This window comes from Adiantum capillus-veneris, chromosome 11, assembly GCF_014529385.1.
Source record: "Adiantum capillus-veneris isolate H3 chromosome 11, ASM1452938v2, whole genome shotgun sequence".
NCBI lineage: Eukaryota > Viridiplantae > Streptophyta > Polypodiopsida > Polypodiales > Pteridaceae > Adiantum > Adiantum capillus-veneris.
In genome coordinates this window covers 137,038,786-137,055,351 of record NC_140941.1, presented here as the reverse complement: position 1 = coordinate 137,055,351, position 16,566 = coordinate 137,038,786, and the positions used below count along the sequence as shown (strand labels likewise).

Below are 16,566 nucleotides of genomic sequence, written 5' to 3'. Positions count from 1 at the left end.
ATTTCAATAGTGACTTGAGTTTTATAGTTGAAACATTGATAATTAAAAAGAGTTTTAACTTTGTGAGGTGAAGAGATTTGTGAAAGAGAAAGTTGTTGTGCCAATCGTGTAGAGATAAATTCATGGCTACTACCATCATCTAAAAGAATTGTGATATCTTCACCTTAACTGTGACTTTCACTTTGAGAAGAGTGTGTGGAGATATAGGAATACCTAGAGAAGGATTTTCATTGGCATCATACTCAGGATCATGGACCTCACCATAATTGACTTCAACTTCATTGTCATCAAGATTCACATCTTTGATGAGGTTAATTTGTGCACCATTTCAGTGGTTGTTATTGAATGGTCTTTGGTTGTGGTTGCGTGTGACTCCACTACATTGGCCATTGGGATGACCGTTGCTCTTAGCAAGGTTGTTTCAACACTTATCTGCATAGTGACCAAACTAAAAATATTTGAAACATTTGACCTTTTTATTACCGTTGGAAGATTGATTGGGGCGTTGATTGTTGAACGGATTTTGGTTTCCTCTATGATGCATCGGGTTGTCATTGTTGCCATAAGGTTGAGAGGAGGTAGCAGAGTTGTCAAATTTGTGTCTCTTAAAGAAAGTACGACTCTGGTTTTTGCTCCTGTCAAAGTCAAAAGAGGAAGGAATTTCTTGTTATGGTTAGTGTTAGGAGACTTAACAACATGAAGTTGATGTCTGCCTTTCTTTTTCTCCACATTGAGTGCCAAATTGATGGCCTTTGACTGTGAATCTGTCTCAAACATGTCCACTTCAGTACCAATTTTTAGTGCTTTCCTAGATATTACTTACACTTTAGTTTTTTGAGACTGACATGTTTGATAGCTTGAAGCTGAATGAGTCAATTCCAAAAATGTCCAGTGTAAGCGTGTAAATCTTCCTACATTGGCGAGTTAAATCCCGTTGGAAACGTGCTTTAGCTTTGTATCATGTGGGTATGAAATGGGGTAAAAACAACTTCCTGAATGCATGTCAGGTGCGAGGTCTTCTATCGTGCTGTTTGGTGGCATTCTGCCAGAGTGCAACGCTCCCTATAAGGTGATTCGATGCAAACTTGACTATGTCATGCTCCGAATAGTCTTTATCATGGAAGTAGTCGTCTAGTTGACTAATCCATGCAAGTATCGTGCTCTCATCGTTAGTGCCATCAAAATCCTTAAAGGTGAAACCTTTTTTGCTAATTTTATTTTTCTTTAGAGCAGATGCAGATTTAAAGCGGGCAGCGGGCAACAACTTATCTTTTAGTTCCTGCCTTTGCATGCATTCATATACATGTGTAAATGATTGGTATGCAAAACAATGAGAAAATAAAGGAGATAAAGTAAGTAATTCGCACTTAGCTCGATAATCGATGATGGCGTCTAGTTCAAATGTGTAGTACCTAGACACGATTGAGATTTGGCGTATAGTTGAGTAGGCCCACGCGCAAGAAATTGGAAGTTTTTACTTCTGAGCTCTTCATATGTAGATGGCAATTGGCAATGGAATTTGCCTTTTGATGGTTGTCAATTGTTGAAATTTTTTGGGTCTTTGTAATTGCGAGATATTTTGAAAATCCATTTTAAAAGGGGTTCAATATTCCCTTGAGAATATACGTGTGTAAATGATTGGTATGCAAAACAATGAGAAAATAAAGGAAATAACGGAAGTAATTTGCACTTAGCCTGATAATCAATGATGACGTCCAGTTCAAAAATGCAATACCTAGACACGGTTGAGATTTGGCAATTGAGTAGGCCTACGTGCAAGAAATTGGAAGTTTTCACTTCTAAGCTCCCTTCATCCATAGATGGAAATCAACAAGAATTCACCTTTCGATGGTTGTCAATTGTTGGAATTTTTTGGGTTTTTGTAATTGCAAGTTATTTTGAAAATCCACTTTAAAAGAGGTTCAATATTCCCTTGAGATGGTGTCCGGTCGACCACCTAGATGGGAAGATAATGGTATTGAATTGGCGATCGAAGGGAATTGGGTAAACTTATAGCCGGCCAAAATATTTATAGTTTGATAGTGGCCAAAGGATTTTATGACCGATGAAGGGTTTGTGATTAGCTTGGGTGGCGAAGGGTATTGAAGATTGAGCGGCCAAGAAAATAAAGAATGGTTTTTTTTGAATTTTTCTTGTGTTTGGCGGCCAATCTAGAGTTTGAGGTAAATGGGGTGTGTGCATCCTTAAGGACTAATAGTCCATGATAATAAATGGATGGCCAAGGAGGTTTTAGTGGGTGGCTGACCAAGGACGATTAATCAAAGCCACACCTTTTATTAAAAAAAGTGTGTACATTGCATGAAATGAAACCAAGCAGATAGAGAGAGAGAGAGAAAATGATTGTGCACAAGGGAAATGGGAGAGAGGGATGCCGTGTAGTGGTTTTCGGCCTATGAGCAAGAAGATTGGAAATATTGCCAATGGTAGGGGACCCTTTTGGTACCTATTCTGCAGGGTTTGTGATGGTTGACAGAGGAGGCCCCTTGCATGCAAGGCTCAATTCCCACGGAAGTCCTTGTCGGATCTTCAAATTGCTTTCTTGTGGTATTCCTTTAGTACTTTGGTTGCAAGATGTTGCAATCCAAACTCCTAATTGGGAATGCGTGATGCAACCTAAACTCGTTCAATTGCTTGTCAGCTCCACTCTCAAACTTCAATTTCTCTTTTAAGATAGCCTTGAATTTTCTCGAAGGCCAAATTCTCCACCTATTCCTTCTTGTGATCTTTAACAGTTTTGAGATCTTCCTTTATGACTCCCTCAAAAGATTGCTTAAGCCGCAACCAATTCTTTCCAAAATTTATTAAAGCACTTCGATGCCCAATTCTTGATCACCGCTTCTTCAAAATCCCTGAAACCTCTTGCTTCTTTGACTCTTGCCCTTCCGTCTTCACATTCCACAAGATTTAGCTGTGAAATTGAATTTAGATCTTTTGATAAGGAAATTAATTGATCAATTTATCAATTAATCACCGATTATCATTGATTTGCGAACTTGATGTTGTAGATTCGCAAATTGATCCTTAAAATTTGAAATCAATTGCCAATTTTCCCTTGAACCAGATACTTTGATACCACTGTTGGAAGTTTAGTTCCACTTTAGTCTTTGTGTGGTGGCTACCACTTATTGCATGACCCTCTTTGGGATGAGTTCTCACTAATTATTTACAAAGAGCCATAGTGGCTTATTGGAAAAATAAACAAGAACACTATGCAAATAGAAATGGCTGAGAATAATTTATTGCTGATTCCTTCTCCTCAACTCCCAAAATCCCAATCTACATAGCACCAACTCACTATTCGTAAAAACAGAAAGAAAACACAGTAATAAACCGTTACATGCTAACTATCCCAATTTGTAGTTAACCACATACAACGGGAGGGTGCCCAATTTTGTAGCAGCTATCGTGTGAAGAATGACACATAATATTTGTTTTTCCTGCCTCTTGGAGAAAAATTCCATTGGTATGATGCAGGTTCTCTAACTTAAACATAAGCTCCATGCTAGTATTGATCATTATAAGACTAGACTTGTGGCAAAAGGGTATGCTCAAGAGAAGGGCATCGATTTTCATGAAACTTTTTCTCCCACTTGTTTTATGACTACCAATCATAGAATTTGTGCATGGGTAGCACAAAATTGTTGGAATGTATATCTATTGGACATAAAGATTGTATTTATGAAGAGTGATGAAGTGTATCCAACATAGCCTCGTGATTTTTTCAAAACGAGTAGGTTAACAAGGTGCAAGATTAATAAGGCTTTGCATGGTTTGATGCAAGCTGCACATGCTTGGTACGAAAATATTGATGCTTACTTGGCTACATGTTAGTTTTAGAATAGTCCAATTGAGAGCCTTTGTATGTCAAGTATGCAGATCATGTGTTTCTAGTCATTGTACTGTACATAGACTACTTTGATGTCACTCTATCAATAGGTTGTTTGTTGTTAGATTTATGCCATAAAATCTAACATCTAACTATACCCAAATGATTTTCTCATATTAAACTAATCACTTAATGTGAGAGAATAAACGAGAACAAGAGTTATGTATGTGCTTTAGATGCATCTCAGCACGGGACCAAAGGTTATGGGTCCAAACGGGAGATGGTCTATTAAAGAGCAATGCTAATGGAGCTTAAAAGACCTTAGGGTTAGTTTCATTAAAGACCTCCAATAGTTAGTGCAAAAAGCCTTGGACCTCAGGTAAGCTAGGACTGTGCTTGAGGTGGGAACCCGGCCCAAGATTGAGGTGCTTGTTGTGCTTGATGATTGAGATGCTTGTCGTGCTTGAGATAATAGGGTTGTCCTTGAGGTGGGAACCCGACCCAAGCTTGAGGGGCTTAAGGGCCGGGCTTGTGGTTGGAACTAGGCCCAAGGTTGGGGGGCTTGAGGTGTCACGAAGTCAACAAGGATCCCTACAAGGAGGGGGGGAGCCCTACAAGTTGGGGGCATGAGAGAGAACACACACACCCTCACACAAGGCAAGCCTAAACCAAGGAGGCAACAAGGACATATGTCAAGCTCCTCTCCATGTTGCCCTCACAAGGTTCCTAAAGCCTATTGGTTGGCCTCTCAAGGGGTCCAATGAGAAATTAGTTTATTTAATTAATTTTTTAAATAATTATTCAAGGCCTGTCTCTCAAAGGGGTAAGAAGGAAACTTGTCCTAATGCTACCCTTGTTGCTTGATATGCATTAAGCATGTGATTGGCTAGGCTTGAGGAGGTCCAATCACGTGCATACTAGTGCTAGAAGAGGGTGTCGACCAAAGCAAGGAGGGGGCTAGCTTGAGGGTATACTCCCCCCCCCCCCCCCCCCCCCCCCCCCCTAACCACACACACACACACACACACACACACACACACACACACACACACACTCATTGTGTGAGCTGAAAAGTGCAAGAGCTCCATCTCCTTCTCCAAGCTTGTAGAGAAGTAGAGAGCCTACACCAACACTCTTGGCTATGGAATGCAAATCCAACCAAGAGCCATGCTCCAATGCTTAAGCTTGCCATCTTCTCCATCTTCATTACTATGCTATTATGTATGCTAAGCAAGAAGAGTGATGATAAGTGAGGAACTATTTATTTCTCCTATGAATGTTTCTTCTTCCTCTTCCCTACCCTCATTCCCTGCTAGCTCTCTCCACCTTTGAAGGTGTTTGAGGCCTTGGGACTGAGGCCGAGGATGGTTAAGGCTTTTTACAAGTGTATGTTATTCTCGTGATGCATGAAGATTTCCTTCTTCATTGCATCACCTAGATCACAAGGAAGACAAAGATTGTATTGTGCCAAATCTCTCTTGATAGGAGAATCTATAATACAAAAGCCTATTGTAGGGGGGACTGGCTCCACATAAATCCGGTCATCAACTATTATCAAGTTCTCTAAACTCTCTCTCTTGCAAAAGTATTGTTCATGCCAAGTTGATTAAGTATTATGGTTATGTTGCTATTGCTAATTAAGTTCACCCTCTATGTTCTCAAAGTAGTCTCACAAAAATGCTCACTCTAATTCTCCTAATTTCGCTATTCCCAAAGTTCATAGGCCATTTCCATTACATTGGTATCATAGCTTAAGAAGAGAGGTCCTTAAGTTGTCCATGAAAGGTTGGGCCTGCTCATTGCAATAGGGTAAGTGGGACATGTATCTATTATCTTGGTTGAGAAGGACTTAGGTACACCATTGGAAAATATAGTCTTAATAATGGAGCCTCTTGGGGCTTGCCTTTGGATTAACCATTATTGAGCTGCGAGCAAGCTCGACATGAACCATAATCAATCGAGCAATGTTAGACCCTCTCCACTAGTCTTTGCAATCAACAATGTCTAAACCACGGGTGTGGCTGCTTGAGGACTGATTTTCAAAGGTAAAGAAGAGTAGGGACTAAGGTTTTTGAGGGTACCAAAGCACAAAGTAATTCTATACGTAAGTATAATTAGCATGGCTTACAATAACCAAGAGAGTAGAATGAACATTGATAACTTTGATTTTACACATGAAGGTGCTAATGATGATGCCCCCATGCTTGTTAATTATCTTGTTACTAGGTTGCAACAAGCTATGGGCAACCTGCTTTGCAAGCCAAAATTACTCAACAAATTCGTGCTTATGGGATTTCCCTTCCTCTTCAAGAGGAGAGAGAGCTTAGGAGGCCTCTTGATGAGACCCCCAAAAGAAGACTCTCTCCCATAAGAGAGGAGGAATCCAAAGAATGAGAAAGAAGCGAATCCCTAAGTTCCTCTGAAGATGTGGCTCCACGAAGACGGCGGTCTAGACGATCGCCAACTCCTCCCAAGAGGAAACGGTCAACCCACAGTCCTTCTCCTCATCACTTTGAAAGGGAAGAGAGGAAACAAAGGAAGAAAAGGGTAAGAAATAGGTCACCCTCTTCTTCTTCTTCTTCACCTCCTCCTCTCCGACAAAAGCAATAGCTATTCTCCTAAAGAATACAAGAAGGGAGGACATCACAAATCTTACCTTGCATGGCGAAGGTCCCAAAATCTCAAGAAGCTTAAAGAGGGAGGAAAGAGTATCTCTTTTCTCACCTATGATGGAACCTTTGGTGCTACCGACAAAGTATTGGCCTTCATCCAACAACTTGATTCGGTCTTTGGAGACGAGGGCTTCATGGAGTTCTCCAAGCTACGCCATGTATCTATGCACTTTCAAAAAACTACTTGTCAATGGTGGGCTAGCCTTTGTGGCAACGGCAAAGCCCCAAAGACATGGAAAACTCTACTTCCATCATGAAGAAATTTTTCCAAGCGATGCGAAGGACAAAGTGCTTACCAAATGGCAGAGTTTGAACCTTGTCTCCCATGAGTCTATCCACAAATATGTGGACAAGTTTTGGGATTTACATCTCAAGGCTACTGTCTCTCAAAAGATAGACTTTACCGAGCAAAAGCAACAAATCTGTGCGGGATTATATGAAGAGATGGCCGAGTATGTCAACTCCCAACGGCCTTGTTCTATCACCGAAGTATTCCACCATACTATGGTTGCTTCGTGCATCAATTTCCACCAAGGGGCTAGAAGGAATGTCAAGCCTATGGAAAGCAAAGACAAAATTGATGCAAATGAGAAAACCAATGCCCAAAATTCTTCCCAAGGCAATTCCAACAACAATTGGTCCAAGGAGAAGGGAGTTTACAAAGGTAAAATTAAACTCTCTCCTGAAGATCGTGAAGCTTTTTGCAAGGACCACAAATGTTTTCAGTGTGGGGAGCAAGGACATGGCTATTGTTCTTGCCCCAAGAGAAATGCCCGCAATGAGAGTCCTAGAGCTTCCACTATCGAAGCTCCAAAAGAGGATGCTCATTGCAAAGGATCACCTCTCTCCTATACTTGGGGAAAGGTAAGGGAGCATGATGCTTTCATCTTGTTTAACCCTGGCTCTACTTATAACTTCATATCAACGGAGTTGGCCGCTAAGTTGGGCATTCAAGCTTTTGAGATGGGAGATACTGTAACTGCCGATGCAGCTTTCAAGGGACAACAAGCCTCTGTTACTCCCTTGATTGGGAATTTGAGGCTTCATGTCCAAAGCTACGTTGACAAAGAAGACTTTTTCATCTCTCCTCTCCAACATGAGGATGTTATCCAAGGGGCACCATGGTTCAACTGCATGGCTGCCAACATGAAGTTTCCTGAAAGGAGAATATACTTCACCTATAGGGAAAAGAGCATGTATATAGATGCTAGTGAGTCTGGTCATACTATACCACTTGTAAATCCTCCCGCTTTTGATAAATCAATGAAAAGCTCAGTTTTTGCGTACATGATTTTTGTCAAAGAGTCCCTAAAAGGTCCTAATGTTTCATCAAATGTAAATGGTAGGAATCAAGAAGAGTTAGACTTGTCTAATTTCTAAATGGATTCCAAGATGTGTTCATCGATGATATCACTATGGACTTACCTCCAAAACGAGGGGATGATGACCATCAAATTGAGCTCCTACTAGGAAGATCACCGCCTAACAAGCCTCCTTATTGAGTTTCCCAAGCTCAACAAGAGGAGATCATGAGGCAAGTACAAGAATTGATAGACAAAGGGATGGTGAGGCCTAGATCCTCTCCATTTTGTTCTCCAGTCCTTTTAGTGCAAAAGAAAGATGTATGATAGAGGGAAGCAACCTGGATTACTCCAACCCATTGCCAATCCCTAATTCACCATGGGAGAGTATATCCATAGATTTTATCTTTGGATTACCCAAGTCTATCCATGCAAATACGGGAATATGGACAATAGTCAACATGTTTAGCAAGCAAGCACACTTTATTCCTGTCAAAAAGACTATTAAGGCACACCAAATGGCAACTCTCTTCATATCTCATATTTTCAAACACTATGGATTGACAAGTTTCATCATGTCAGATAGGGATCCTAGAATGACCAGTAATTTTTGGAAAGGTCTGTTTGAAAATCGAGGTACAAGATTGAATTTCCCTTTGACCTATCACCCACAAACAGATGGCCAAAGAGAGATAGCCAATCGTATGATACTCGATCTACTAAAGACTTATGTTACAGAAGTAGATCAACACTCACAATGGAAAAAGTAACCATCCCTTGTAGAGTATGCGTATAATAATATTGTCCATACTTCTACAAGAAAAGCACCTTTTGAAATCATAGAGGGAAGACCTAAAAGTCCCTTGCTACTTAAAGTACGTGGGAAGATCTTCGCTGCCAATGAGTATAGCCGTGACCTACAAGAATCTTTTCAAAAGTTTAAGGAGGCTATAACCATCTCTCTACAAAGGAAAAAAGCTGTTGTTGACAAGAACATAAGGGCCTTAAGGTTTAAATAAAATGATTGGGTCTTACTTAAGTTTCCCAAGGCTTGATTGAGGCCAATGACAAGCAAATATCCTACACGCCATCAAAAGTTTTATGCTAAACTAGCAAAAAGATACTATGGTCCTTTTCAAATCTTGAAGCCAATCAATGAGATGGCTTATCAACTCAAGCTGCCCAACAATTGGCTCATACACAATGTTTTTCATGTGAGCCTATTTAAGCCCTACAAAGGAGATCCACCAAGTGAACCAATTATTGAAGCCCCTCCCGAAATCGAAGACCAAGAAGAGGTGCTACAACCCAAAGCTATCCTTAGGAATGAAGACAAGGTACTACGACATGGTAAGATTATCCGACCGTATCTTATTTTGTTCAAAAATTATCCTTTTGAAGATGCTAGATGGATGCAAAGAATACAACTTAAGGATAGTATGAACCTTGTCAATGCTTACAATGCTACATTAGAGTACGCAAATGTACATGTTTCTTTTTAATGATCATTTTTTTGGTCTTATAAGACTAATTCTCTTTTTATTGTGCACAAATTTAAATAGTATGCATGCTTAGAATCATGTTTCTGATGATGATGTCTCTCAAACACCAAGTAGAATTCGTCACTCTACTTTGGGAGAATGAAATGGCCTAAAGAGCAGACATGCTTGTGTCCGCTATGTCTCCCAAGCATCAAATGGATCAGTCATCCATTTTGTAATGATGTTGTAGGGTAAAAAGGGATCCTCTACCCGCTAAGAAACATTGACTAATGACTAAGGCTTTATCTCTTCTACCTCATAGTCGATGACACCTATGATTTCAAGGGAGAGGTATTGTCATAAAATCTAATATCTAACTATACCCAAATGATTTTCTCATTTTAAATTGATCACTTAATGTGAGAGAATAAAAAAAACAAGAGTTAGAATATAGATCTGTGCTTTAGATGCATCTCTGCACGGGACCAAAGGTGTGAGATCCCCATTCACCAATACCAAGACTGGGATGGGGTCCTTGACAGCTCTCGAGGCCTAATAAAAATCAGAGTCTTTAAACCAGAAAAATCCAAGGAATAGACCTTTACCATTGACAATGTCTTGGGTCTATAGCCCTAGAAGAAGACCTAGTCCTGTCTCGCAACGAAAATGGGACAACATTTTAAAAGCCCAAAAAAACTATTTTCGCCCTATAACTTCCACAAGTTGGGCTAAGGTATCCTTAACCAACACTTTTTTCCCCCTAACAGATGTGAGGGCACAGTCGTTGGTGGACTCCTCTTCCAAGTGAAGAAGTTTTCTAAACGTCTTAGTGCGTAGGGATGGATAGTTACCTGACTAATCAGGTCCACCTGTCCATGATTGACAACCTTAGTCAATCCCCACTTAACACCTCGCACTCACACATGATTCATTTATTTTTTAATTACTATCACAGTGTTTTAACATTTAAAATAATGGTTTCTTTTAACGTTCCGTCACAGTAATTCCTTCAATAAAGATAGTATTGAAAAGAATTCTTTTAACAAACAGACATCTTTAAACTTAAGACAGGGTACTGTCAATCAAAACATTGTCCATAATAACCATGACTAGTACTCTTCTTGTCTCAACATCACCTAAGGGTGAAAAAACGGCACCCATTCCTTATTCACAAACTAGAGAAGATAAACCCCCATCCAAGGTTCCGAGTGCCCATACACCAAACCAGTTGCCCATACAACCGGGCGGCTCCCCTAGGATAAAAACGGTATCCTAACTTATGTAGAAACATCAAGACATGACACGGAGTAGAAACTCATCGTTCATGGGGATAACCGACTTATCCGTGGCTGGAAAGCCATTGTTATTAGCAATTTATACCAAGGAGTTGAAGGTGTCTTGAGACAAGCTGTCTTAAGGATGATCTATCATATCTTTCCTAATTCAACCAGTTTTAACCCAAACAATTCTTTCCTACATTATAAACAAATGCACGTTGGAAGTTACATCCATTTTTGGTTAATTATTCCTTTTCTGATTCTTACTCACTCCTTACGTATGCAATGCTAACTTATAAAAGAACTTAAACTATTTAAAGACTTAATTGAATAATGAGAAACCCACCTGGGACTGATCGGCCATCTGCTGTCTGCTGCGCTAGCGCTTGAAGACTCTCCTTCGTAGGCCTACTACTAGGCCCAACTTCATCGTTGTGTGACGCTCTAATTCTTTTTAAAACTATGCCCTCATCATCAGATGTAGGATTGGCTCGGGTCCATTTAGGTGCCATAACTTCTTATTCCTTTTAAAAAGGACGTCTAATCATTAGGTAAATTATCCGAAAGCTAGATTTAACCTTTGTATCGAATTTTACCCAGATCTAGGTTAAATTTATAGTCTTAATTGGTAAATTCTTGACCTAGTAATTTCTTATTTGCCTATATAGGCATGATAACTTTTTCCACAGCTTCCCTAAGGCTTTTCTAAGCTCTTCTAATTTTCTTATAATTTTCTGTATCTTTTTTCTAATTTCCCATCGAATTTTAAGCTTGGAATCTGCTTATTTTGAGCATAATATTATTTCTACTTATTTTGTCTTAAAGATTTCATTCCTCAACTTTATATCACAGATTTACACTTATTATAGTTTTCCTAAAAACTTTTGACCGCAAAGTCTATTTATTCTAATTAATCTTTTGCTAAAAATAGGACTTTTGGTCAGTTATAATTTTCTAAACTCACTAATTAACTATGGTATAATTATCACAATTAGATAAGGATTTTTGTAACCTTTGGTAATTATCTTTTAATTTTTCAACTCAATAATTTAATTTTCATCTTTAATTTTTAGCTAAAATTAGTATAATTTGACTTAGATAAATACTTATACTAATTTTCTAACCTTGAAATAATTATCACGATCTCAATATTATGTAATCTAACTCTGCTAAATAGCATGTAATCATATAACATGATTTACTAATTTCCCCCTTTAGTTTTCAGCTAGAATTAGTATAATTTGATTAAACTAATTATCTATACTAGGTTTCTAACCTTAACATAATTATCAGAGCTTCTTTATGATGTAATATAGCTCTGAAAAATAGCATGTAGTCATCTAGCATGGTTTACTAAGTTTTCCTTTTACTTTTTTTAGCCAAAATAGTATAATTTGACATAGATAAATATCTGTACTACTTTTCTAACCTTCACATAATTTTCATGGCTTCTTTATCATGTAATCTAACTCTAATAAATAGCATGTAATTATCTAACATGATTTACTAATTTCTACCTTTACTTTTTATCTAAAATTAGTATAATTTGACTCAAATAAATATCTATACTAATTTCTAAGGATAGGAGCATCTCCCAAGTCGGACCCCCTTCAAAAGCACTCTGTTATGTCGTGTGCATCTGAAGATTTACCCTTCGAGGAGCTCCCACAGGGATGGTTACAAGAAGAGTATGCAGAGTTTCCAATCGATCAAACACCTGCACATGATGTCTTGAAGCTCCAAGAGGCAGCTCACCTCTCATCTTCAGAAGCACCTACTCCAGCTACACCCCCAGACTTGGTCATAGAAGTCAACGTGGGAGATCCTGACAACCCTCAGCACGTACTGTTAGCAGCTTGGTTATGGGAGCATCCTGCATTACTCAATCAGGTAGTCTCTTTCATCCACTCTTTTAAAGATGTTTTTTCTTGGTCCTACAAGGATTTAGAGGGGATTCCACCAGAATTGGGTGTCCACACTATACCTCTGGTTGAAGGGGCTAAGCCTGTAAGAGGCCGAGCTTACAAGCTCAACCCGAAGTATGCTGAGGCGGTCAAGGCAGAGTTAGAAAAAATGCAAGAGGCAGGGATCATAGTACCTGTGGAGCACTCTCAGTGGTTATCACCCATGGTGATGGCGCCTAAGAAGCAATCCAACAAAATCCGTGTGTGCGTCGATTACCGTGCTCTGAATAAGGTAACTATCCCAGATGGTTTCCCAACACCTTTCACTGAGCGTGTGCTCAAAGATGTAGCAGGGCATGTATTGTACAGTTTCATGGATGGGTTTAGTGGATACAATCAGTTGGGCATCCATCCAGGTGATTAGCTGAAAACGGCATTTGTGACTCCCTAGGGTATTTTTATATACACTCGAATGTCTTTTGGGTTGAAAAATGCCCCACCTTCTTTCAATAGGGCGGTATATCTCATCTTTTGTCCTCTACTTACGGATCATCTTCGCATCTTCATGGACGATTTTTCGACCTTCTCAAGTGCTCAATATTCAACCCCAGTGGAAAACCTAGAGGAACACCTCGCTCAGCTCTCTGCTGTCTTCCTCAGGTGCAGAGAGGCAAGCCTAAAGCTAAATCCTAACAAATGTCATTTTTTGGTTACTGAAGGCACACTTCTAGGCCATGTGGTGTATGCTAAAGGTTTAGCGCCTGACCCAGAGAAGATTGTGGCAATCTTAAAGTTACCACCTCCCATCAACCCAAAAGGGGTACAGAGCTTTGTAGGCCACACAGGGTATCATCGCAAGTTTATATGCATGTATGCACAGGTGGCTCAACCCCTCACCCGCCTAACCAGTGCTGCTGTTCCCTTTCAATGGTCAAAGGCAGAGGCTGAAGCTTTTGCATACCTTAAAAAATGACTCACTGAAGCGCCTATCTTAGTAGCTCCCGATTGGTCTCTCACCTTTCATGTGCATATAGATGCCAGTCAACTGGCCGTGGGTGCGGTGCTGACTCAACCTAGTAAGGAGTATAACCTGGATCGCCCTGTTCACTATGCAAGTCGCTTACTCACCAAGGCAGAGTGAAACTATAGCACCACAGAAAGGGAAGGTTTAGCTATTGTGTATGCTCTGCAAAAATTTCGGCACTATTTATTAGGGGTTCACTTCACAGTTATTACTAATCACCATGCCCTGCGATATTTGCTCAACAAGCCGCAGGTTGCAGGTAGAGTATGGCGATGGCTACTCTTATTTCAAGAGTTCGATTTCGAAGTGGTACTCAGGCCCGACAAACATCATGTCCTTGCCGACCACCTTTCTCGCGTTCACACTGGTGAAGAAGCAACAGGGGTTGCTGACGACTTTCCTGATAGCAGTCTCTTTAAGGTGGATACCACACCGGAATGTTACGAAGATGTTTTGCATCTGCTTTCTAGTGGCCTCTACCCAGAGAATGCTTCTCCCCTGCAGAAGAGACGCCTGTTGCTAAAGTCTAGGCCTTTCACTCTCATTGGGGGCCAGCTATACAAATCAGGGCAGGATGGTGTTCTGCGGCGGTGTGTCTCCCCTCATGAAGAGTATATTTTAGAGGATGCCCATAGTGGTCCCACTGGTGGCCATTACCCTGGCCATATTACTGCACAAGATTCTCCAGTGTGGCTTATGGTGGCCCTATATTTTCCGCGATGCAATTGCCTATGTAAAGGTATGTGATGTATGTTAGCGCTGTGGCCCTAAACCAAGCAAACATCCAAACCGTCCTATGCAGGTCTCTATGGCATGGCAACCCTTTGAGAGATGGGGCATAGATTTTGTAGGCCCAATTACTCCCTCTGCCCAACTCGACAATCGGAAGTATCTCTTGGTGGCTACCGACTACGCAACAAAGTGGGCAGAGGTACTTGCAACAACGGACTACACTGGCACTACAGTAGCCAAGTTTCTCTATGAAAATATTTTGTGCAGGTTTGGATGTCCCTTGGAAATCACCAGTGTGACAGGGGTAGTCACTTTGTGAATGAAACAATTTTTACCTTGCTGGCCAACTACAAGATTTTTCACAGAAAATCTTGTTCCTATTACCCTAGAGCAAACGGGCAGGCAGAGAGCACTAATAAGGTTCTGATAGCACTCCTGTGGAAAGCATGTCATCTTCATCCCTCGACTTGGGCTCAAGCTATCCACGGTACACTTTGGGCATATCGAACTTCTTTCAAAGCCACAACCAATCACACCCCATTTCAATTGGCTTTCGGGTTGGAAGCGATAGCACCTTTTGAATTCAACTCAGGATCCCCGCGAGTGGGGAGTCTTCGTGCCAATGGAAATTTGGGGTCGGCATCAGTCTCTTGTCTCTTCCTTTTGGAGGAAAGCTGAGGTTTGGCTTCACTGGCTCTAGAAGCAGAGCAGCTTCGTCGTAAAGCTTGGCATGATCGCCATCTCAGGAAGCGGCAAATAACGCAAGGAGAACTGGTGCTACTTTATCAGGCCAAGTTTCTGAAAAAGCAAGGAAGTTGGTCCCAGCATGGCAAGGACCATATAAGGTGATGGAGATTCTACCCCACGGCGCTGTACAATTAGCCACTCTCGAAGGAGTTTCTCTGCCTTTAGTCAATGGATCTCGGATCAAATGCTATCATGCTTGAGAAGACACTCAAGGGTCTAACCGCGCGACAATCAAAGCAAGTGTTGAGCTTTGCAGACTCCTGAACCTTTAACTAGCTTCGGAATCACTATCTTCCACATCTTACTGTCTTGTTTTATCTTATCTCTCTTAGACCCTCTCCTTAGGCAGCTCTCCTTCTGCAGACTCTGTTAAGCTCATAGGTTTGATTCTGGACTTGATCAACTCTATCCTTCACTCTCTCTGTCTTCAATCTTTGTCTATCTTGGACATAACCTAATCTCCCCAATCTGAATAAGTTCCTTTTCTTAGATTTTGCTCTCAAGTCAAACTTAGTTCTTGGAGATTCATAAAGCCATAAATGCCTCGAGTGGGGTATTTATGTAGGATGATACTTGGCGTTTTATCTACGTTTTATCTGGAATTGCCGATTCTTTTTGGTAACTCGGTTTTATCAATGCTTGCTATTCTTTTGGTCTAGCTAAATCTTTAAGGTCTCTGGGATAGTTTCCAATGCGTTAAAGCTAACTGTTTTTTCTACCTCAGCTTGTCTAACCTCTCAACCAACTCCCCTAGCCTCCCTAGACCCTAGCCTCGCCATAATCCTTCCCTTTCCCTCGCCTAACTTTCACATCTCCTCCATAAATACGGTGTGTGGTGGCAGTTGCCAATTGAAGGCGCCTTTGGTGGTGCTCAGTTTGCTACTGAAGAGAAACTCCACGACTTCTGTAGCTGGGCTAAGTGGGTAAGCCCTAAATTTATACAGAAGTGCAAGCCCCCTCGCCCCTAACCCTAGCCCTTTTTCGCTCGCCCTAGTCCTAACCCTCCCACCCCTGGCCTCTCCCATCCCTAACCCCCTCGTCCTCGCCTAAACCCTCCCACCCCCTTGCCCTAGCCCATCCCCTCGCCCTCTCGCCCTAGCCCTAGCCCTAGCCCATCCCCTCGCCCTCGCCCTAACCCACCCCCTCTTGCCCTCGCCCTAGACCTAGCCCACCCCCTCGCCCTCGCTCCCTCACCCCCTCGCCCTCACCCTCGCTCCCCCTCATCCTCTCGCCCTCTCCCCTCGCCCTTTCCCCCTCACCCTCTCGCCCTAGCCTAAACCCTCCCACCCCCTCGCCCTCACCCTCGCCCTAGCCCATCCCCTCGCCCTCCCTCGTCCTCTCCCACCCTCGCCGTCGCCTTTTCCCTCGCCTTAGCCCCGTCCTCTCCCACCCTAACCCCTCGCCCTTCCATTTTCCCTCGCCCTAGCCCCTGCCCTGTCCTTCACTCCTCGCCCTCGCCCTTACCTTTTCCATCACCCTAGCCCATGCCTGTTCTTCGCCTTGGGCCGCCTTTTTCCTTGCCCTAGCCCTACCCCTGCCTTGCGCAAAAGCAAACACTACAACAAAAAAACGTGTTATCGA

The 16,566-nt window shown here is 41.6% G+C and overlaps 1 pseudogene; it reads left to right on the top strand.

Moving 5' to 3' along the window:
* The first annotated feature begins 250 nt into the window (after positions 1–250).
* LOC147448086 (uncharacterized) lies at positions 251–15,185 on the top strand (annotated as a pseudogene).
* The last annotated feature ends 1,381 nt before the right edge of the window (positions 15,186–16,566 follow it).